Source organism: Diabrotica virgifera, chromosome 9, assembly GCF_917563875.1.
Source record: "Diabrotica virgifera virgifera chromosome 9, PGI_DIABVI_V3a".
Taxonomy (NCBI): Eukaryota; Metazoa; Arthropoda; class Insecta; order Coleoptera; family Chrysomelidae; genus Diabrotica; species Diabrotica virgifera.
In genome coordinates, this window is record NC_065451.1 from 212,544,716 (window position 1) to 212,569,154 (window position 24,439).

A 24,439-nucleotide genomic window follows, 5' to 3' on the forward strand; every position below is an offset into this window, starting at 1 on the left:
ACAATATTTAGCATTTGACGAAGACTAGCTAACATATAATAAAGTATAGCTCGATTATTATTGGTCTTAAAGAAAATTTAAAAAAAGTTTTTGTTTATTTTTTCAAAAGGTACATTTTTGTTAGGTAAAGCTGTTTTGATAAAACGAAAACTTTTGGAGTTGTTAGCAGAAAACTTATTAAAAACATTGATTTTTTCGATATAAAACTAACTTTTTCGATAGCGAATAAATCGAAAACTATCAATTTTATCAAAAAAATATATAGAACGTTTTTTGCTTAGAATGAACGTATTTACCAACTTTTACGAATAAAATATAATAAAAAATGTCCACCCCCGACATGGGGTGGCAACCACCCCTATGGTAAAAGCGCCTTTCGACATGATATAGATTTTGATCCTTGGACTATCCACTACTTACTCTCAAATTTTCAAGCAAATCGATCCATTCTGTAAAAATTGCGAGGTTTTGTTCTATTTTAAGCTTCATTACTTGGACTATAGGTGCAAAGCTGCAAGAAATGTTTATGATCTCCTTTAAAGGTAACAGAAGAATTTTATATTCAACATTGGCGCAATAAAATGATTTTTAATTTGACATATCTCAGTGGCGTACTATTTTTTTCTTAAAAAAATTCAGACCATTACCCGTACGCGCGCCAATGATGAATATAAAATTCTTTTGTAACCTTTTTTTAACATTTGTTGTAGCTCTGCACCTAAAAATTTTTAGTTAAAATCTTATTAATAATATTTTCTGTTACTTTTCCTGTTTAGTATTATTATATTGGATATTTCTTGATAATGTATTAAAAAATGAAAATACGCGTCAAAATGATTTATTTTTCTGCATAAAAACGGTGCACCATATGAAAAAAAGGCAAGAAAAGTTTTCTATCACAAATTAGACGTGAAATTTAAAAATAATTTTTAATTCGAAATACCTCAGTGTCGTACTATTTTTTCCTTTAAAAAAATTCAGACCATTACCCGTAGGCGCCCCAATGATGAATACAAAATTCTTAATTGTATGTCAAAAAATGCGAAATAACTACCTTCTGAAACTCACCAAATTTCATTTTCCTAGGTCAACTGGTCTTAGAGCAATAAATAAATTTGCAATTTGAAATAAAAATTTCAACACCCCGTATCTCTCAAACGAAGCATTTGCGGACATATGTTTATAGAACAAACAGGCATTATTTTTTCATGTAGAATTAGCCCTTAAAATTTTTCATACTCATTTACTAACACCCTTATACAGGGTGAGTCATGAGGAACTGTACATACTCCTACCTCGTATAGAGGCTCCTATGGGGAATAACAAATGACCATTAAAAAGTGTCTGCTCCCCTTGTTTAATAATATACAGGGCGAGTTTCGCATTTTGACAGAAATTTATATTCGTCATAATTTTTGAACGGTCAGATCGATGTGTCTCTTATTTTGGTCAATCGTTACACTATTACCACCTAATCAACTGATTTATTCAAACTAGAAAAAAATCAGGTCCGGCTTTAAAAAATTAGTTCGTTTGAGTCTTAAAAAAAATTTCACCCTTTATACGCTTTTTGAAAACTATAATATGAATTTTACAAATTAGACAAATAGGCAAGTAAAATGGCATATTTATTTTTTCCCCACACGATAACTTAATTTTTTATAAAAAAATCAAATTTGACTATGAATTAAAAGTTTGGTAATGTAAACCATAGATTTAAAAAAATTAACTTTAATTACAAAAATTAATTTTTTTTAACAAATATTTGATTTATGTTACCACCCAATCAACTGATTTATTCAAACTAGAAAAAATCAGGTCCGGCTTTAAAAAATTAGTTCGTTTGGGTCTTAGAAAAAATTTCACCCTGTATATACTTTTTGAAAACTCTAATATGAATTTTACAAATTAGACAAATAGGCAATTAAAAGGGCATATTTATTTTTTTTCCACGTGATTACTTAATTTTTTATAAAAAAATCAAATTTGACTATGAATAATAATTAAAAGTTTGGTAAAGTGAACCATAGATTTAAAAAAATTTACTTTTATTACAAAAATTAATTTTTTTTAACAAATATTTAATTTATGTGACTACCCAATCAACTGATTTATTCAAACTAGAAAAAAATCAGGCCCGGATTTAAAAAATTATTTCGTTTTGGTCTTAGAAAAATTTTCACCCTCTATACGCTTTTTAAAAACTTTAATATGAATTTTACAAATTAGACAAATAGGCAATTAAAATGGCTTATTTATTTTTCCCCACACGATTACTTAATTTTTTATTAAAAAATAAAATTTGTCAAAATCGAAATTTTAACCTAAAAATTAAAAAAAAAAGATGAAATCACGGTTTAACTCGCTACAACGTTACATTAAAATTTTTTTTTCTGAAATTTTTACAGCACATATATCTTACCATTGTAAAGACTATGATAATTGTTGTAGACTTTCAGTCTTCTTCTCGTAAAAGTTATGAATTTTTAAAAATAAAAGGTGCAGATTCTTGAATTGCAAAGTTAAAGCGCAAAAATTAAGTGAAAAAATTTAAAATTTATCTATTTGATCACTATGTTAAACTATAGAGTCCAAATTGAAGTGTTATGGGGAGTTTTAGATCTAGACGTGTTATAGAAAAAAAAATGGTGAAACTTTTAATTTTAAGAAAAACGTTGTTTTTTTTTATTTTTATGGTAAAATTGCGATTTTGACAAATTTGATTTTTGAATAAAAAATTAAGTAATCGTGTGGGGAAAAAATAAATATGTCATTTTAATTGCCTATTCGTCTAATTTGTAAAATTAATATTAGAGTTTTCAAAAAGCGTATACAGGGTGAAATTTTTTCTAAGACTCAAACGAACTAATTTTTTAAAGCCGGATCTGATTTTTTTCTAGTTTGAATAAATCAGTTGATTAGGTGGTAATAGTGTAACGATTGACCAAAATAAGAGACACATCGATCTGACCGTTCAAAAATTATGACGAATATAAATTTCTGTCAAAATACGAAACTCTCCCTGTATATTATTAAACAATGGAAGCAGACACTTTTTAATGGTCATTTTTATTCCCCATAGGGGCCTCTATACGAGGTAGGAGTATGTACAGTTCCTCATGACTCACCCTGTATACAGTTTTATTTAACTAGCTAATACTTAAATAGAATTTTGTTGGTTTATAGGTAAAACTGCCGTGTAAAACATCTAAAAATAGCTCGTTTTTCCGCTTATTGCCTATAAAAAGTGTAAAAAATCCTTTCATATTTCCCCGTGAATCATATTTGAAGTAACTAGGTTTCCACAAATCTACCCACGCAATAACGTCCACCCCCGCGTCACAATAACCTCCCCCACTAGATTTTTCCCAGCGCGCTATCTCGGCGTCGCGGTGCTCTCAGTCGTCGCGACATGAAGCGTCGATTGTCATAGCTCTCGTGCCGAAGCCGGGAAAACTCCAATCAATAGCATTCAGAGCTTGGACCAGAGCTTTTCCTCCGGTTTTCTTCGCGCGCATGCGTCTGAGAAGTTTTATTGTAGTGCAGGGTGAAAGCTGGAAAATAATACCATGCGTTTTGGTAGAATCAAAGGTTCGTGGTTCGGAGTAAATAAACAAAGAAGTTGAAGTTATTTTTCGTGTGCTAGAATATGTTATAGTGATGTAGTGCTAGAGAGATTTTGCGAGGTTGTGAGATTAGGACGTAGTGTTGGGAAAAACTTCCGGGTGAATAGTTGGTGAGTTTTTCTAATGAAATTTGCACATGTATTACGTTTCTGTTATGCAAACAAACTTATTTTAAATGAAAAATGAATGAAGACTGGTGCTATTCTAATTGAAAATATTTACTTCTATACAAACATTACCAATATACCGGGTGTCCACTTATATTTTCCCCTATTTTAACTGCCTATAACTTCTAAACGGCTCGAGATAGAAATATGCGGTTTTCGCTGAAATGTTTTATTTTAGAAAAAGTTTTGTCTGAATGGATTGAATTTTTTATATCGCTTTCAAATACGAAAAAAATGGCGGATTTTTGAAAAAAACGTTGACTTTTTCAATGGAACACCCAGTATATTTTTTTTGTAAATTGAAAGAAAGGTCATTCACCTATCCAGCGATATAAAGGTTTATAAAATCGGTTGTCAAATCACTGAGTAACTCATTTTTAAAATGAGAGGTGCAACGTGGATATCACATAACATTTATGTGATTTCCACATTGCATCTCTCATTTTAAAAATAATTGCTCAGTCATTTGACAACCGATTTTAAAAAAATATATATCGCTGGATAGGTAAATAACCGTCTTTTCAAGTTACAAAAAAATATACAGGGTGTTTCAATAAAAAAAGTCAACAACGATTTTTTTTAAATCCGCCATTTTTTATTTAAAAGCGATATAAACATTCAATTCATTCAAACAAAACTTTTACTAAAATAAAACATTTCAGCGAAAACCGCATATTTCTATCTCGAGCCGTTTAGAAGTTATAGGCAGTTAAAATGGGGGAAAATATAAGTGGACACCCGGTATATAAAACTATTCAATATATGGACACTAACAGTGTTTTTTACTTAAAAAACTACAGGCCGAATATTTTTCAGTCTTTTAATTAATTTTTTCTTGAACAAGACATTGCAAGTACCGAAGATTTACTTTTCGATTTATCAAATTCTGATTTTGGTCGAATTATTTTTAGTTGAAAGACGGATAAATTTTGTACACACTTGAATGAATAAAGGAAGTGAAGAAAATTCGTATATTAAAATTTGTAAATATATTTTATTATCCTTAGCTAAGCGCTTTTGAAAAAAATGTCATCTTCATAGCTAATGCTACAATGAAAATTAATTTAATAAGCAAAACGATGTCTAAGTACAAAAAGTTTTTTTAAACTGACGTCAATGAATAAAAAAGAAGTACCACTACTTAGAGTTCTGCGCATCGTGTTGAACATTGGATATTGGATGTTAAAATTGCATTACATTACAATATTTAGATCTGATGTTTCAATTGCCTGCTGTGTAACTTCGAATGATGAAAAATTCATATGAGAAACAAAAATATATATCTAAACAAATTTGAATACTCTTTTAGAAACAAAAACAGTATACATACTTTAGACAACCTAAATAATGAAAAAGAAATAATGACATATTAGCAACAGTTGTCAAGCTATCAAAGAACAAAGAGCTAATTGCAAAAAACTGTTTATTACTGGTAACAAACTATAATCTGATACAACCAAAAAGTCCGGAATTCTTCATAAAACTGATTAGTTTTAAAGTGAACTGAGAATAAACCATTTTAAAACTATAATAAGACAAATTATCTACTAAGATTAATTAGTCTTATTTGATACTCTTATTAGATACTTTAAAACTAGTAACAAATGCTTAGTTTTAAAGTTCTGGCAGTTTATCTACAAGGTAACTTTAAAACCATTATCTCCTTATTTACCAACCTTTATAAACTTTAAATAAAACTAAAATGTTTTTATTGTGCTACTTGGGGGGTGGGAGAGGAGAACCAACAACCAATTAATTGCTTTGTACGGAAAACCTTCCATCCTCAGGTTCGTCAAGTCACAAATCCGTTAGCTTCTTCCTTGGTAAAAGTGTGAATAGGTACCTATTTATTTTCTGATATTAATTCTACTTTTTTTTAGCACACCATTTTTTCTAAACATTTTGTACGAGAGAGACTAGACGAAATTATTACGAAAAATGTTCAGATCTAAAAAACATACTCTTTTGGATATAAAAGTTCATCTTCGATACACTAAATACACAAACTTCTATGTACATAGACGATACATTACAGACGTCTACCGCATCTAATAGATAAATACTAACTTCTATCAATCACAGGCTAATCCAGCAAATCCCCAAATAAATAAGGGGACTGTTTACTCCGCCCACTATCACTGTAGCCGGTATAATTACATGATCCAACGTTTCCCTGCAGTTATGTTTGAAGAATGTTTGAAGGCAGATATGATATTAAAATATCGATACTGATACTTGCTATTGAGTATTAAAAAAATTCTTACTTATAATTTTATATAATTATTGTGTGATTTTGAACAGAGCCGTGCGGTACATCTTTTCAATATGTCTTCGGAATGCCGCCCCTTAAGGGGATAGGCGCAAAATTTAGGCTTCAGGGTTTTTTTTAAATATATGTATTCATTTTTTTCGTATCATGAGAAAATTAATAAATATTTTTGAAAAATTTAAACACAGAATGAAAGATTACGTTATTACCGAGGGCTGAAAGTTCCTGAAAATTTCTATAACGTTTATTTTAATAAGTTACAGTGATAAAAAAAAGAGAACATTTAGTGTGATTTTTATTTTGAAATATCTCATTCAAAAGAAACTTTTTATTTATTCTAAGCCACTTTTGACCTTCGGTAATAATGTAATTTTCCATTCTGAGTTTAAATTTTTTAAAAATATTTATTAGTTTTCTCAGGATTCAAAAAAATGAATGCATTTAAAAAGCATTGTAGTCGAAATGTTGCGACTACGCCATTAAATATCATTGAAACTTAACGTTTATTTTTACTAAATGAAACTAAACAAAATGAACGAAAACTTGTTTTAAAAACAAAGCATACCTACTTTAAATTAAATGAAATATGTATTAACATTAAATAACATTTACAAAAATTAAAATTTTACTCTTCTGACTTTAATTTTGCCAAATTCGTCAATCAGATTGGTGTAGTCTAAAGTAGCAGCTAATGAGTAGACTCGAATGAAATGAGTGCTATTTTTTTTTAGTTTTGTTTGTCTTATGGAACTTCGTAAATAGTTTTTAATAGTTTTTAATTTTGAAAAACTTCTTTCCCCGCTAGCTAGCGAGACGGGGAGTGTTAATAAAATTCTTAGTGATACAACTACATTTAGGTATAAAGAAATTAGGTTATTTTGGCACAAATAGTTCAAAACCCCTAAAGATTTCATGGAGTTTGGTATCATTTGGGATATATCACGAATTTCTTCTAGAAGATATATCCACCTATATAGCCTCTATATCCGATTCTTTATCTTTTTTTATTGAAAGTATTGAATGCAGATTCATACAACATTTTTCTAGTGTTTTATCATCTACTTCCCTCAATTTAAAACTATCATAAAAATTTAAAATTATTAGAGTTTCTAGAAGCGAAAATCGATCAATCAAAGCATTAATGACAATGTCTAAAATATAGATGAAAAAATATATTTTTTTTAATTTATCTTCCACTGTTAATAGCTCATCCACAGACTTTTCGTAATCAACTTATATTAAGATATCAACTTAGATCAAGATTTTCTGCAATTTCATTTGAAGTAATTTTCATTTGGTCGTAGCCAGATTGTCTGTAACTTTTTATTTTTTCGCTTAGACAAAACATTGCTGTAAAAACTAGGGATGGCGGTTTTTGACAAAACACCGGTTTTCGGTTATACCGTTTTTTTTTGCTTACGGTTTAACCTGGCGGTTATAACCGGCCAAAAAAACCGGTTTTTGGAAAAACCGGTTTTCGGTTTTTTAATCCAATAGGTTACAAAGTTACATTTACAATACACTTCAGTTTGCGATACTCCATTCGACTCGATATCAATATGATCAAAATTAGTACTATCGAAAGAACACGTATTACTTTTAACACGTTTGTATATTTGTAGAATAGGTACATTTTAACTCATTTAATAGTTCCTGCATGTGTATGAGTGTATCGTTTTGAAAACGTAGCGAAATTCTTGGAGATTTGTATTCGTAATCAGTAATTCGATATTCATGGTCAGAGCATTATTTTTGGTAATCAGAAAAAGTCATTCACCCACTTTCAATGTCAAGAGTTAAGTGTGAAAAATAGATGATGTTTGCGTCTAATTCAACCAGATCACTTCTTATGTAAATATTATGATTACAAATACCTTTTCAAAAAAATATTATCATAAAACTTAATAATTGTTTCTGGCTGATGTGAGATTGCACTTTCAGTTTGCTTCTGTATTTTAGAAAATAAAATAAAATTTGAATTATGATTGGGATCCAAAATGATACCTAACCTAATCCTAATCACCGTAAAAACCTAATAACCGGTTTTTTACTTTAAAAAGAAAATACCGGTTATAACCGGGACAAAAAACAACCGGTAAAACCGGTTATTGCGAAGAAAAAAACCGGTAGGTTTTTCCCATCCCTAGTAAAAACAAACATAAATCCATAAATCGTATATGTACCTCAATGTCGGAATAACAAAGAACTTTAGAAAAAAATAAACGTTGTATGTATGTATATAATATTTATACTTTCGGCTGACACTTGGTCCTATATATTTTTTTAATTATTGAATGGTTCAATTTTTATTTTGATTTTACTGATTATGCCGTCCCCCTTATGATGACGCCTGATGCGACTGCCTCACCGCATCATAGCACTGCACGGCCCTGCTTTTGAAGCAATATAATATGGCTCTAATGAAATAAAATTAATAAATTCTGATGATGTAGTATTGGTACTGGAACAGTGTAGATACTACAAAGTAGATAAACAAATAAAATACAAAAGTAAACAAGCAACAGAAGAATGGTTAAAAGAACAATGCGCAGAATAATTAGAAGAATGATGGAAAATACATGATAGTTTTCACACAAAATATTAAAGAATTAACTCACAATAATAGAAAAAGCAAACCAGGAATGCTGAAAATTGCTGAGAAAGCACTGCAATATAACAAACCTGCATTTATGTGCTTTATAGATATGACTAAAGCATTCTATTGTGTAAGATTAGAAGATGTGCTAAGGTTACTAAAGGAGAAAAAGCAGCCCAACAAGATGATAAGAATAATTAAAGACATTAATACGAAGAACAAAAATAGAATAAAAGTCGAGAATGAACTAACATAGGAAGTTCACTCAGGAATCAGACAAAGGGATAGCTTAAGCCCATTGATTTTTAATTTAGTACTGGACAAAATCATAGAAAACATTAAAATTATTGGAAAAGGATATAAGATGGCAGAAAAACAAATAAAAATCCTCTGTTATGCTGACCACGCAATCTTAATCTCCGATAACGGGAATAACTTACAGCGCATAGCACAAACTTTCGATACAGTGGCGAAGAACTACAGCATGAAAATATCAATAGCTAAGACCAAATACCTAATAGTGACAAGAGAATCCATAAGATGCAAAAATTGTAATTAACAACAAACTAATTGAACAAGTCTCGACATTCGAATATCTGGGAGTCTAAATATGTAGTTATGGAGATGTTAAAGAGAGCGTCCGAAAGCAAGCAAATAAAGGCACTTACGTGTCAGGATACCTGAGGGATGTCATCTGGTGAAATAAAGATATGAGGCTGGAAGAGAAAGTACGCGTATACAAATCATGTGTAAGACCGATCATGACGTACGGGATAGTAACACGATGTGACACAGCAGAAAGCAAGAGGATACTGAGAACATCAGAAATGAGAACGTTGGGGTCAATAACTGGGAAAATACTGAGAGACAGAATACCGAACGACAGAATAAGAGATCTCTGTAACGTACAAGACATAGTAAGGAGGGGAAGAAAGAAGACGAGAGTGGAATCAGCATGTGACGAGAATGGATAGTGAGAGAATAGCCTGTATAGCCAGATATTAAAAGCCAACAGACAAGATACCAATAGGAAGGCCCTTTAAAAGTTTGCGAGATAGCTGGCAGTCAACATCACAGCTACGAATTCAAGCTCAAAATCGGTGAAGAACAGGTCAAGAGGCCTAATATAAGAAAAAGAAGAAGAAATAATGCTGAAAGATACAAATCTGAAAGTGGTGTTCAATACCAAGGAAAAATTAAAGAGCTGGGCACAATACACCAATGAGTTTGATATTGAAAGAAAATAGAACACATGGAAGTAGAAGTAGACGATGACGTGGTTTTAAAGTTAAAGGAGAAGTTAAAACGGCATTCAAATACAGCAAAAATGGCAAAGAATTTTTGTACGTATGCTTCGTACCTTAAACCGGAATCTCATGGAACGTGGCATCGCACTCGCACTCTTTGACAGTTCGCAAATAGATATAGAACATAGATAATAAAATAGAGCACAGTTGGCGCTCCACGTTACTCTGAAATTAATAGATATTACTTTTTGATAAATTTGATAAATTCCAAAACAACATCGTTAGACCACTCCATAGTAAAATTACCACGGCACTGACCGAATCAGTCTCTAGCCGAGTGGGAAGGTTTGGAGGGGCACGTACTTAGTCTGTATCAGCTTCTAACTTCCTTTGAACCGTATTCATTTGCCGACAAACAATGAGAGACTTCACGGCGATCCAGGTCTGCCATTATTAGAGGGTTCGGTCCTAGTCCAAGAATCAATCACAAATTTTGAGGGAAATACTTAAAAAAAATTAAGTTTTCAATCTAATAGCACATAAAACAACACCCAAAAATGTTATATTCTATATTCTACCAGACTGAAAACAATGGGAACCTTCTCTGGTAACACCTACCAGGCTTCTACAATTTGCAAGCCATAACGGATGCTGAGACTAGGGAAGATAAGGGAATTTTACAGTTTATAATTCACGTCCCATCTGCTCAGCGCGGTAAAGCTCCAACGAGAATGGTTCCCTTCGTACTCCAATCAGAGTAAACGTGGAAATCAAAAATAAATAACCATTTTCAATTTCGATTTAACACGAAACTACAGCCACATCAAACATTTGAATCTTTGAATCTTGACTTTACCGCGCTGAGCAGATGGGACGTGAATTAGAAATTGTAAAATTCCCTCATCTTCCTTAGTTTCAGCATCCGTTATGACTTGCAAATTGTAGAAGCCTCGGGTGTATTACCAGAGAAGGTTCCCATTGTTTTGAATCTGGTAGGATGTAGAATAACATTTTTTTTGTGTTGTTTTATGTGTTGTTAGATTGAAAACTTAGTTTTTTGCTAGCAGTTGCCGCTAGGGCATCCCTGCCATTTCGTTCGTTGCAATCCGTGACTGCACGCCGGGGTTTGTCCTAGTTGGGTCAGAGAGAGCAGCATATGTGCCTCCTGATGAGAGACTAATAAGTTGCGAAACCGGTAGAGGTACTTGCTGCACTATCTAATTGCACTGGAGTGATGATGTGGCTGTAGTTTCGAGTTGCAACGAAATTGAAAATGGTTATTCATTTTTGGAAATACTTAAGTTGCTCACAAAATGATAGAAGAACTAAAACAGGCAATAGAAAAAGTAGGCCTGAACATAAACTTTCAAAAAACAAAATATATGACCAATTTAGCTCCAAGTGATGTTATGAGAGTAGGTGGGCACGACATACATCAGGTTTTTAGCTGTATCTATTTAGGGCATGAAATTAGAATAGGAAAAGACAATCAAACTTCTGACATCCAGTATCGTATACGCTTGGGATGGGCAACATTTGGCAAGATGCGACACTATGGTGGTACGGGGGTAGCAACCCCCGATGATGGGGTTGATTAAGTTAAAACACTAATTACAAAAATATATTTGTTTAAGTTACCATGTACGACAGTAACTAGTTGGTGTCGGGATGGATAATGTCTCTACTCTAACCACGTCGGTTTCTGAATAATGAATAATCCCTGCCCATTCTTTTAGGTATCTATAAATAAATCCTAATTGTTTGTTATGATTGACCATACTTTAATGTGACCGTGAATTACTAATACAAGCATAATTGCTGACTTAGATGTTTTTAATATGTGTGGCCTAGATGACATAAAACCAATGTCACCCATTTACGAAATCCAAACAGTGCATGTGAATAATATTTACCTAAGACTTTTAAAAATTAAATCGATTAAATACTCTTATTTTTGGATGATAATATAAATCCTTTACAACACATTTTAAAAGGAACTCTACCGATTTGGTTGAAAAAAAAAGTTTGCAACCAGTGCATACTGCCGGTAATAACATGATTCCGAAACCATAACTTTGACTAAACATTCTGCAAATAAATTGAGAATAACCCAAATAAAAATGGAAAGAGTAATGTTGAGAATAACAAGAAGAGGTATGGTACCCAATAGAATAGTGAGAGAGAGGACAGAAGTGACAGATGCCATAGAAAACAAGTAATTGGACTTCGTAAGTCCTAGGTTTTCACCCAAAGTAATCGAAAGTAGAACTGGAAGACGATATTTGAATTTTACGTGTAACTTTGCGTGGATTGATATACGAATTTACTAATGTTGAGTCATTCTTACTAAACTTTGACATTTGTCACCTCACTTGTGATTCTACCCGGTATAATGGCAGAGGAGTTACATTGGTGGTCCTACGGACCGACGGAAAGATTGCCCAGGTCAAATATCTCACCTTAGTACCATCCTTGGATTATCAGCTTTTATTTGACACCTCATTTGTCATTATACCTGGTATAATGACGGAGAAGTTATATTCGCGGTCGTACGGACCGACGGAAAGACAGCCTAGGTCAAATATCTCACCTTTAGTACAATCCTTGGATTATAAGCTTTCATTTGACACCTCATTTATCATTCAAGCTGGTATAACGATGGAGGAGTTATATTCGCGGTCGGAGGGACCGACGTACAGACCGTTTTAGTTAAATATATCACCTTTAGTACCATCCTTGGATTATCAGCTTTCATTTGACACCTCATTTGTCATTCTACCTGGTATAATGACGGAGGACTTATATTCGCGGTCGGATGGACCGACGCACAGACCGCCTAGGTCAAATATCTCACCTTTAGTACAATCCTAGGATTATCAGCTTTCATTTGACACCTCATTTGTCATTCTACCTGGTATAATGACGGAGAAGTTATATTCGCGGTCGTACGGACCGACGCACAGACCGCCTAGGTCAAATATCTCACCTTTAGTACCATCCTTGGATTATAAGCTTTCATTTGACACCTCATTTGTCATTCTACCTGGTATAATGACGGAGAAGTTATATTCGCGGTCGTACGGACCGACGCACAGACCGCCTAGGTCAAATATCTCACCTTTAGTACCATCCTTGGATTATCAGCTTTCATTTGACACCTCATTTGTCATTCTAGCTGCTATATTTCCGGAGGAGTTGTGGTTACGGACAGACGGACAGACGGACGTGGATAATACAAAGATTTCACATTTTTTCAAAATGGGTGAAAACAAAATTGCACAAGCCAAATGGAGATGGACACGTAGCAAGTTTAAATGACAATAGGTGGACCAAAAGACTCATAGAGTGGAGACCTAGAGAAGATAAAAGACACCAAGCTAGACCACCAAAAAGATGGATGGATGACTTAAGAAAAACAGTGGGACATTGGATACAGAAATCACAAGATAGAGAACAATGGAAGAATATGGAGGAGACCTATATCCAACAACGGATGCAAGAGTTTGAGGAATGCTGGTGATGATGATGAATTAAGTTGCGTTGATTCGCGTATTCCAGTATTCTCTTGGCATGGCACGCCACATTCCATGGGATCACGGCTTTAGATATTATATTAAGCCAGTTTCAAGGAATTTACTGTATAATATACTTACATTTTAAAAACGGGACAACGCAGTCTATATTGTTTGCTTATGGTAAATTGCGTTCGTGACTAAACCTGGGAAAATCTTTTCGCTGGCTTAGCAGTGTTGCTCGTGTTTATCTATGCAAATGAGTCCTGCTTGAATTATATTTAATGGACAACTATAATACCTTTCATAATGCGAAAAATTTAAATAAAACAAGGACTTTTGGATTAAATTCTGAACGGAATTAATGAACTACAAACATTTTCCTTAAATATCGTTAAACTTATTTACAGGTAAACCTTGGATCTGCTCTGACAGTTGAAGTATATTCTACTGTTTTGTGTTTTTGTAAAAATCAAATCTTTACTTAAATGTTTTCAATATTTTTACATCATAATAACGGTACTAATACTGTACTGGATTTAGAAATGCACGATAGTTTTTATTTGAGAAGATCTTTACATTCTTCTCCTTCTTAGCCTTCTGTAGGATTCGTTAAAGACACTCGCAATAAAAGTCCGTATGATGTTTAACAGTTTTAATTAATAAAATAGACAACTAAATTATAAATTACTGATAACTTGACGAAATGTAAAATGATTGTTATATGAATGTGTAATTGCGACTAAAAATTTACTAGTTCTCACAAACGAAAACGTCTTTGAAATAATCGCGTTTATCTACTTAATAATGACCGGCTTGTCAATATATAAGTACGTCTTAAACTTCGCGTCCTTTTGATTATCGCCAAATACAACCTCTTTCATTCAAATCTCAAAATCGTCCGATTTCAAATCCCCAATCCGATTCTCACATGTGGCCTATATCTTCGTATCCGTGAGACTCTTATTTCGTGCTTTTAATAATAATTAAGACAAATTATATACAGGAGGCTTAAAATTTAAGATAAAATATTTACACTTCTATTGTCCATTTTTTCACATAGGCCTCTCCCAACTCCTTCCATCGATCTCTAAGCAGCATACTTCCAATTTGTTCCCGCTATTTTTTTTATATTATTTACACATCTTATCTGTGGTGTTCCCCTTGGTAGTCTACTTTTTTAAGGTCATCATCATCATCATCATCATCATCATCATCATCATCATCATCATCATCATCATCATCATCATCATCATCATCATCATCATCATCATCATCATCATCATCATCATCATCATCATCATCATCATCATCATCATCATCATCATCATCATCATCATCATCATCATCATCATCATCATCATCATCATCATCATCATCATCATCATCATCATCATCATCATCATCATCATCATCATCATCATCATCATCATCATCATCATCATCATCATCATCATCATCATCATCATCATTCTCTTTGCCTTATCCCTATGCGGGGTCGGTTTCCCTAATTGCATTTCTCCACACAATTCTATCTTAGGTCATATCAATGTTAATCCCCTTTACCAACATGTCCTGCCTTATCGTCTCCCCCAGGTCTTCCTTTCTCTTCCTCTCCTATTCCTTCCAGGAATCTGCACTTCAGCTATTCTTCGTATGGGGCGATTAACGTCTTGACATTGAACATGACCAAACCATCTTAACCTATGCTCTCTTATTTTGGCATCAATTGGTGCTACACCTAGACTTACTCTAATATACTCATTTCTAATTTTATCCTTTTTTGTTACTCCACTCATCCATCTAAGCATTCTCATTTCCGCCACATGCATTCGTTGTTCCTCTTTCTTTTGACTGCCCAATATTCAGTTCCGTACATCATAGCCGGTCTTATGGCTGTTTTATAGAATTTTCCCTTCAGCTTCATTGGAATTTTTCTGTCACACAACACACCACTCGCTTCTTTCCACTTCATCCATCCAGCCCTAATTCTACTTCATGCATCTCCATCTATTTCTCCATTACTCTGTAATACCGATCCTAGGTACTTAAAACCATTGCTTTTCACAATCATTTCACCATCCAAAGATATCATTTTATTTGTAGTAACTCCATCTTTAAATGAAGATTCCAAATACTCTGTTTTTGTCCTAATAAGTTTTAAACCTTTTTCCTCAAGAGCTTGTCTCCACTGTTCCAGTTTTTGATCTAAGTCTCTTTCACTATTTCCTATTAACACTACATCATCAGCATACCTACATTAGGCACCATGGAATACTACCCTGTAGTTTCGCTGTTATCTGGTCCAAAACTAATGAGAATAAATAAGGAGTAAGCACCGAGTCTTGGTGCAATCCTACTTTCTCATGAAATTTATCAGTCTCTCCCACACCTGTCCTAACACTAGTCGTTACTCCCTCATACATATCTCTCACAACCTTTACATATTCGCCAGGGACTCCTTTCTTATTGAGTGCCCACCACAGAATCTCTCGAGGAACTCTATGAATACCATATCAATGAATCAATTAATACCATATGAGCGTTGAACTCTTTAATCCTGTATTTTTCCATCAGTTGCCTTACAATGAAAATTCCATCTGTTGTTGATCTGCCCTGCATAAAGCCAAATTGATTATCGGATATTTCGGTTTCTTCACGTATCCTTCTATCAATTACTCTCTCCCATATTTTCATGGTGTGACTAGTCTACCTTTTTAAGGTCTCCAATATTATATTGTGGCTTTCCAACTTTTGTCTTTTTGTCTAGCAGTGTCTAGCAAGCTAACTCCATTTGACTTTGGCAATTTTTATTGTGATATTTCTCAATTTTGTTTTTGATCCTACCCAGTCCTTCTTCTTTCTATGTGACAGTCGCATACATAACATTGCCTTTTATGTTGTGGCTAGTTTATTCACATATTCCTTGAGACGACCATTAGAAGTCAATCCAAGAAGACAACTTGGCAAGTAATTTGAACGTCCCAGATTGTCTTCTTCTTCAGTCTGTTTGCATCCACTCCTGGACAAAGGTGTCTACTCTTCTTTTTGTCAGCTAAGTCTTATTCCGCAGATACAGAGACGTCAATTGTGACATATATGCATGCCCGATTGATTACGTAAAAGCGTTTGATCGAGCACAGCGAGCCAAGATGATCAACATATTAAAACAGGCAGAAATTAACAGCCAAGATCTGAAAATAATTAGAAACCTTTACTGGAATCAGACCAAAAAATCTCAGCGCAGTTGACCTTCTGTTATCATTAGCAAGGAAATGATAACAGAAGGTCCACTCTACGTCAAAACTCCTGTAGAAAGAGTGGCGGACTGCAACTACCTTGTCACCATAATAAATGAAGAATGGACCAACATCCAAGATATAGAAGCGTGCATCGGAAAAGCTAAATCCACCTTCAACCGGATGGAGGCATTCTTTAAGAGCCACAACCTCGCTCTTGGTATAAAAGTATTAATGCTGCGATATTACGTCTCCTCTGACCTTTCTTTCTAGGAAGAAGAAGAACATCATGGTTTAAGAACCTCAGAATCTGATTCAACACAACATAGGCGCAGATTTCCCGCGCAGCTGTAAATAAGATAAAGATTTCCATGGTCATCGCCAACATTCGTCACGGATAGCTAAGTACATCAAGAACAATGATCTTAAACTGCAATAAAATTAAATATCGTGTAGATAGTGCTGATAAAATGATCAGGGAATATTCTTGTTGTAGGAGAATAGCTCGATGTTCCATAGGATATTTATAAACGTTTTGGATACTTGCGCTCTAAACTCATAATGTGTTGAAAAATCCGCATTGGAAGAAAACTGTTGATTTTAAAACGTTTTTATTATATACTTGGTTTGGTCTGTGTCACGGTCTCCGCAAATTTTGTAATCCATTTTAAAAATAGTTCTAGGCTACCTAGGTACCTGAAATTTTTGGAATAGCTTAGAACTAGCTAACTATGCAATATTTAACTGCTATTATACAGGGTGATTGATTAGTGGGGTAAAGCTCCGTAGATCCGTTATGGTAATAAATAGCAATAAAAGTTAATAACAAAAGTTGTAACCAACTTTGAGCTTCACATTACAAAATTAGTTAGAATGTTACAGGGTGTTCGATAACATAGTGGCAGATCAAAGTTTTGTTTTTTTAAATGGAACATCCTGCATTTTATTTTATATTCGAAACCTTCTTAACTTCTTCATTACAAAAATATAAAGGTGTGGTATGTTATACAGGGTATTTAAAAAGTTATAACCAATTTTATATGAAAATCGTAACTAGTTTAACTCCCTGTATAAATAAAAATAAGCACAACGGCAATGGTTTATTGATGCCATATTTTTTTATTTATTGTCAAAATTTTCATAAATGATCGATATTGCTAATTTTCTTTATATTGAATACAGGGTAAGTCAAAACGCAATTACATTATTTTTTCAGTAATTTTAAATGAAACACCCTGTATTTCATATCACTGTCGATAAGTACCATTACCGTACTTTAATTGTTATATAACATTCCCTATGTCTAAATTTATTAGTTTTCGAGATATTTTCATTTTTCAGAGCAAATTATTAATTACGGGTCTAAATCTTTCCCAATTTTAGGTACCTAAGCCATGACTGAATTGTCTAAAACTGATAATTTACGATTGCTGATTATCAATCTGTAATCAAAGTTGGCTACAATTTTTGTTATTAACTTTTATTGCTATCTATTACTATAACGGATCTAGAGAGCTTTACCCCACTAATCAATCACCCTGTATGGATAAATAAATTTTTTTTATTTCAAACTATTTAAAAAATGTGACTAATGCAATGATGTTTTACAGTACGTTAATAAATCGATATCTACAAATTGATGGTGGGTCAGTGGCATTAGACTGCAGATCGAGAGTTCCCTAGTTCGAACGCGGCTGATGCGTATCTTTTTTTAATTTTTTTAATAAATAATTAAAAGTTGATATACTTAAAATCCATATTTTATAATTAAGTTAATAATTATATATAATATTGTGTTTTCAATTTTATCAATCAAAGGCAAAATACAAATTAAATTAAATTTTTTTTAATAACGCGGGCATATAAATTTGATACACCCTGTATATTGAGCTGTAAATATTTATTAGAATTTAGTTTGGATGTAAGTGGATTTCTCTTTTTAATGAGCTTTTCGATGAACCATTAAAGACTTTTGTAAATAATTAAAGTGAAAAGGACGATGTATTTAGATTTAAAATGAAAATAGATTGTTTATTACGAGAACTATAGAATCCACAGGTAGATGTAATTATCACTTTCTGGGAAAGTGGTTTAAAAAGAAAGTTTGAAATTTTAATATCTTTGTTCAACACGAGTAAATGTTGTAGAGTTTCCCCGAAAGTAATTAGGATGGTCGGAATAATTTTGAAAATGAATGTTGTTTGTCGAATGGAAAAGTCGATGTTTCTGATTTTTGGCAATGTGGAAGGGGAAAAGTAGTTGGAATGATTGAGAGAGTTTGAAAAAGAAGTCATTATGTTTTTGGCATCGCTGAGGAGCAGTTCGACGTTTTCGTGAATAGATAGTTAGCAAGTACCAGTGGTTTGTTTGATAGTGGAGAATAGGGTTGAAAAGTGGAACGAGAGACAGATCAAATTGAGACGAAATACCTCTTTGATTCTGTATTATTGTGAGAAGGAGAGCAGAGAATTTTTGGAGTTTTGTTGAATCGAGTACGTGTCAAAAGAGGCCCGGCTTGTTGGAGAATTGGTACTGGTATGCTGATAGTTTTGAAGCTGGAGAACGGAGAGGGCTTTGATGAGTAGCTTTTAACACAGTCAACGAGGGAGAGCTGTTTTTGGGTCACGAGAAGACATCAGAGTGATTGAAGAAAAAGGTCAGTCAACTTATGTGAAAGATATTTTTATGTTCGGAAACTAAAATTTTGATTAAAAAGCGTAGGAATTAAAATTTCAATATTTCAGAAAGTAGATAGGGAGTATAGCTAGTCTTGCGAATACATAATTTGGTTTTTTTTATTTTGTTGTACCAAAGTCATCGGGAACAAACCGATAAATATTTTTTAACTAGAATAAATTTAAATGTTAGAAATTTCATTCGGACATCTGTGTCCACAGGTTTTAGATTTGATAGATTTTAGAGTATCGATTTTGATAAATAAAAGACAATTCTGTATTTTTATTTTATATTTGGCTTTATTTCTTTTTCCTACTTTACCCCGATTAGGATCAACTAAGAGATACTGAACCCACGAGAGAAGATAAGTATAACGTAAGATTATTTAGACATTTTTTAAGATTATAAAAAGGCACCCTGAGATTTTTTTATTGTTTTTTATGTATGATTTGCAACAATTAAATAATTAATCAAATAAAGAATAATTACTATATACCATTTTAAACAACCGTGGTATTATAAAAAGTACTTTTTTTTATACTAGTGTAATTTTTGGAATTATAATTTTAACAGTTAATACACCTACTAAAAATTCATATTTTATTAAAAATAGAAAAATAGACGGTTTCGTTTTGATTTAAATCTGTCTCCTGCCATCCCCTGATAGCGCTATTTCTAGGTCTATCTGTTATCAAAGAGGCTATGCAAGAAGACAAATTTACATCAAAACTTCCGTAGTTCTCGGTATACAATAAAACTATTTATACCGGAGTAAGGTTAGAACGCCCTCTAACGGGGAAGAAGTGAAATGAATGTCGACTCGATTCAAGTTTTCTGTTAACCCAGATATGAAAATATCAAAAGGCACCGCTAGGAAAATATTCCAAAAATGCGATTCAGAGAACCTATATGAAACGAGTCTTTGTACTCTCATACAGAGTATGGCATTAGTAAAAATAGAAAAATAGACGTCTATTTTTCTATTTTTACTAATGCCATACTCTGTATGAGAGTACAAAGACTCGTTTCATATAGGTTCTCTGAATCGCATTTTTGGAATATTTTCCTAGCGGTGCCTTTTGATATTTTCATATCTGGGTTAACAGAAAACTTGAATCGAGTCGACATTCATTTCATATTTTATTCTTTCGAAACATGTTGTGTTCTGTATATAACAAAACGGTGTTGTTATAAAAAGTACTTTATTATTATAGTGTAATTTTTGGAATTTTAAGCGTTTTATAAGTCAAATTATTTTATATTCTCTCCTATAAATAGTATGGTATAGTTAGACCCAAACCCAGACATCCAAAGTGAAAGTTATCCTCCAACACCAAATTGTTCTATATGGTCCACATAATGTTCAGAAAAAAGTCACACCATTTTGAGCGTCGGGTTTGGGGGGGAGAGGGGGGAGAAATCTGCAAATTCCTAGTTTTTTAGGTTTTTCGTCAATATTTCTAAAACTAAGCGGTTTAGCATGAACAACCTTCTACACAAAATTGTTCTACATTAAATTTGAAATAAAAAAGGCCTTATGCATATCCCTTCTAAAATGAACAGTTCCAAAGTTACGGAGGTAGTATAGTATAATTGGTCCAAAAAAGGCCTAACCCAGACATCCAAAGTAAAAGTTTTCCTTCAACACCAAATTATTCTATATGGTCCACATATTGTTCAGCAAAAAGTTACACCATTTTGAGCGTCCGGTTTGGGGGGGAGATGGGGGAGAAGTCGGTAAATTAGTAGTTTTTTTAGGGTTTTCGTCAATATTTCTAAAACTATGCTTTAGCGTAAGGAATGTTCTAGAGAAAAATTATCTACATAAAATTTAAAACAAAAAAGGCTCATACATAATTGTTATAAAATCAACGGTTCCAGAGTTACGGAGGGTGAAAAGTGGAGGTTTTCGATACTTTTTATATTTACCGATTTCTCCCCCCTCTCTCCCCCAAACCCGACGCTTAAAATGGTGTGACTTTTTTCTGAACATTATGTGGACCACATAGAACAATTTGGTGTTGGACAATAACTTTCACTTTGGATGTCTGGGTTTTTGGTATAGTTATATCATAAATATTGCTCAAAAAATATAAAAAGTATCGAAAATTTCGACTTTTCACCCTCCGTAACTCTGGAACCGTTGATTTTATAACAATTATGTATAGAATATTTTTTATTTTAAATTTCATGTAGAACATTTTGGTATATAATATTGTTTACGCTAAAGCATAGTTTTAGAAATATTGACGAAAAACTTAAAAAAACTACTAATTTACCGGCTTCTCTCCCATATCCCTCCCAAACCGGATGCTCAAAATTGTGTAACTTTTTACTGAACAATATGTGGACCATATAGAACATTTTGGTGTTGGAAGAAAACTTTTACTTTTGATGTTTGGGTTAGGCCTTTTTTTGGACCAGTTATACTATACTACCTCCGTAACTTTGGAACCATTCATTTTAGAAAGATTATGCATAGGGCCTTTTTTATTTCAAATTTAATGTAGAACAATTTTGTATAGAAAGTTGTTCATGCTAAACCGCATAGTTTTAGAAATATTGGCGGAAAACTTAAAAAACTACGAATTTACCGATTTCTCCCCCCTCTTACTCCCAAACCCGACGCTCAAAATGGTGTGACTTTTTTTTGGACATTGTGTGGACCATATAGAACAATTTGGTGTTGAAGGATAACTTTCACTTTGAATGTCTGGGTTATGCCATCTTTTGGATCAACTATACTATACTAAAATAATAAAAACGTTTTATTATAAAAAAGTTCTTTTTTATAAAAGTGTAATTATTTCCTCTTACCGCTAGAAGACTTTCTTACTCACAATAATATGGAATTGAGATCCAAATATAAAAGCCACAAATCGCATGTGGTATCAGCTTTTAGATACTGACGTCAACACTGCAAATCTTACTGATTAGAATAGATGACCATTGGAAGTCAATTCAAGAAGAAAACTGACCAGGTGTTTTGAGTATCTCTAAATTACAAAAAACAAGTTATTAAACAATTATTTGTGAAGCACTCAGAAGAAAAGAAGTGTCAGTTTTGTGAGACCTTATTTATCAGAATGAATTTTTCAGTTTTAGGTAAGCTTAGGTATACTAAATTTACAATCAAGATGCAGTAGAAATAAACAAACCAAGACACGTTTAATGGTACTAGGAGCATTTCCGAATCATAATTTACAATGTAAAAACTTTGAAAATCATGATTTAGGATATACATTGTAAATTATTATTTGTGAGTGCTCCTAGTAGCATTTAACGTGTCTTGGTTTGTTTATTTCTACTGCATCTTGATTGTAAATTTAGTATAGTAGCTAAATATGATTTAGAATAAACAAAGCTCTTCTTATCTTATCAGCATTTGAAAATTACACGTAAAAATAAAAAAATGTAACCATTTTGGGTGTTTACCTTGATTTAACGGGATTTTAAAAGTGGAATGGATCAATTTTATAAATCACCTTATATAAAAATTGTTTATTTACGTTTATACTGTCTACTGAAGATATCAAAAGGCCTTAGGCCTACACATTGCATTCGTAAATATTTTACTGGCGTGTCGGTCTCGGTCTAAGGAGTTAGGTCGTTAAACTTCTGCTTCCTAAATATTCAATGTCATTTCGTAATGTTCGTATGAGGTAATAATATGTGCCACTGCCTTGCCTATGGAACAGTCTGTTATTTGTTGTGTTGATTAACAATGTTAGATATACCGGTAACCACGCGAGCACCTGTGATGGTGAAATTGATAAGCGAAATTAATATTGAACATTAGTGAAATTAACCAAGAAAATTGGTGATATTAGTGAGGAAAAATTAGTGAAATGAATGAGTGACGTGAAAAAGTTGAAAAAAGTTTAAATTTAACCATTTGGTGAATAAGTTATATAAAAATATTGGCTACTTTTCGTTTTTATATAAATAGTACCAATGTGTCCCATTTAGTTATCTCTTATCATATTGTAAATATAGCCCTCTAACATTCTTCCCCATTTATCTACGTTTTTAATGAATGAGTGGAAAAGCAAAGTACCTATTTTAAAACTGTGTAAAATTTAATTCCTAGGTGAGCGCTTTCAGCTTATAAAGCCATCTTGAGAGCTATGCTGCAATAGAACAACTCGAATATAAGTCTTTTTCTTCGGATTTTCATTATGAGTTCACTGTTTTGGTCCTCCACGGTACTCTATTCTTCCAGTCACCTTCTCTGAGGTCCAGTGGCGTGCGGTGACTTTTTCTAAAGGGGAAGCGATTCAATAAGGATATAAAAATATTTTCTTAAGGGTCGAGGGTCGAGCCACTTCCCACCTGATAACACTCTGATGCGCTATAGGGGCTCTCTATCAGCAAAGTGCTTATGTGAGACGTCCTGGGTACAAGAAGTCACACACTAAATTCTACCACGATCAATGCGTGAGGCACTCTATTGCCGCTATTTCTAGTGACTATAGTGACCTATCATTGATCTGTATTGCTTGCTCGGGCCTTAAGTCCTCGCTCCGGGCTTCGGTTCCTAAAGAAGAGATCTATTTAAATGTTTTTTTTTTAATTCCGAGGCATTTTCCACAACACACAACTTTCAACAATATGACACTTATTTATACTTGAGCTCTATTCTCCTATCAACTTCTGATAATTGTTGAATTCGGTCTTTTTCAATGGACTTGTAAAGTCTGTCTTCGCTTGTTGAATTTCTTGTAAAACTTTTAATGCATTTTAATACTGAAAAACTTCGTTTAACTGATGCACTTGTGACTGGGATAGTTTGTAGTAATTCACACAACTTGGACACTTCACACAGGGACTTTTTTAAACCAGTAGTTCTAAGAAATACCCAGATTTCTGAGTATATCTTTATCACTAATGTGAGTTGTTTCATAAACAACACTTAACTTATAATGCAAAGCTGGCATATCAAAATATTTTCATTATTTAATCGTAGTGAAATAAATTCCTCTGTGGGAAATTTTGATGAATTATAATTAGAAATATTAAATAAGAATATATTATATGTATAATTCTACAAATTTTAATTCGTTAAAATTTTGAAAGCGAAAATTCATTTTTTGTAGAATGTTATCAA

At 32.9% G+C, this 24,439-nt stretch overlaps 1 protein-coding gene across 3 annotated transcripts in view; it reads left to right on the plus strand.

Annotated features, from left to right (window-relative positions):
• Nucleotides 1-3,423: 3,423 nt before the first annotated feature.
• Nucleotides 3,424-24,439, plus strand: part of LOC114326088 (uncharacterized) — a 113,122-nt gene continuing 92,106 nt past the window's right edge. The window contains exon 1 of one of the 3 annotated variants that reach the window (XM_050662427.1): nucleotides 3,424-3,736. The gene's annotated coding sequence lies outside the window, so the exon portion shown is untranslated. Of the gene's footprint in view, nucleotides 3,737-22,771; nucleotides 23,231-24,439 lie in introns of those variants that run through there. The other 2 variants (XM_050662426.1, XM_050662424.1) reach the window with 2 other exon arrangements.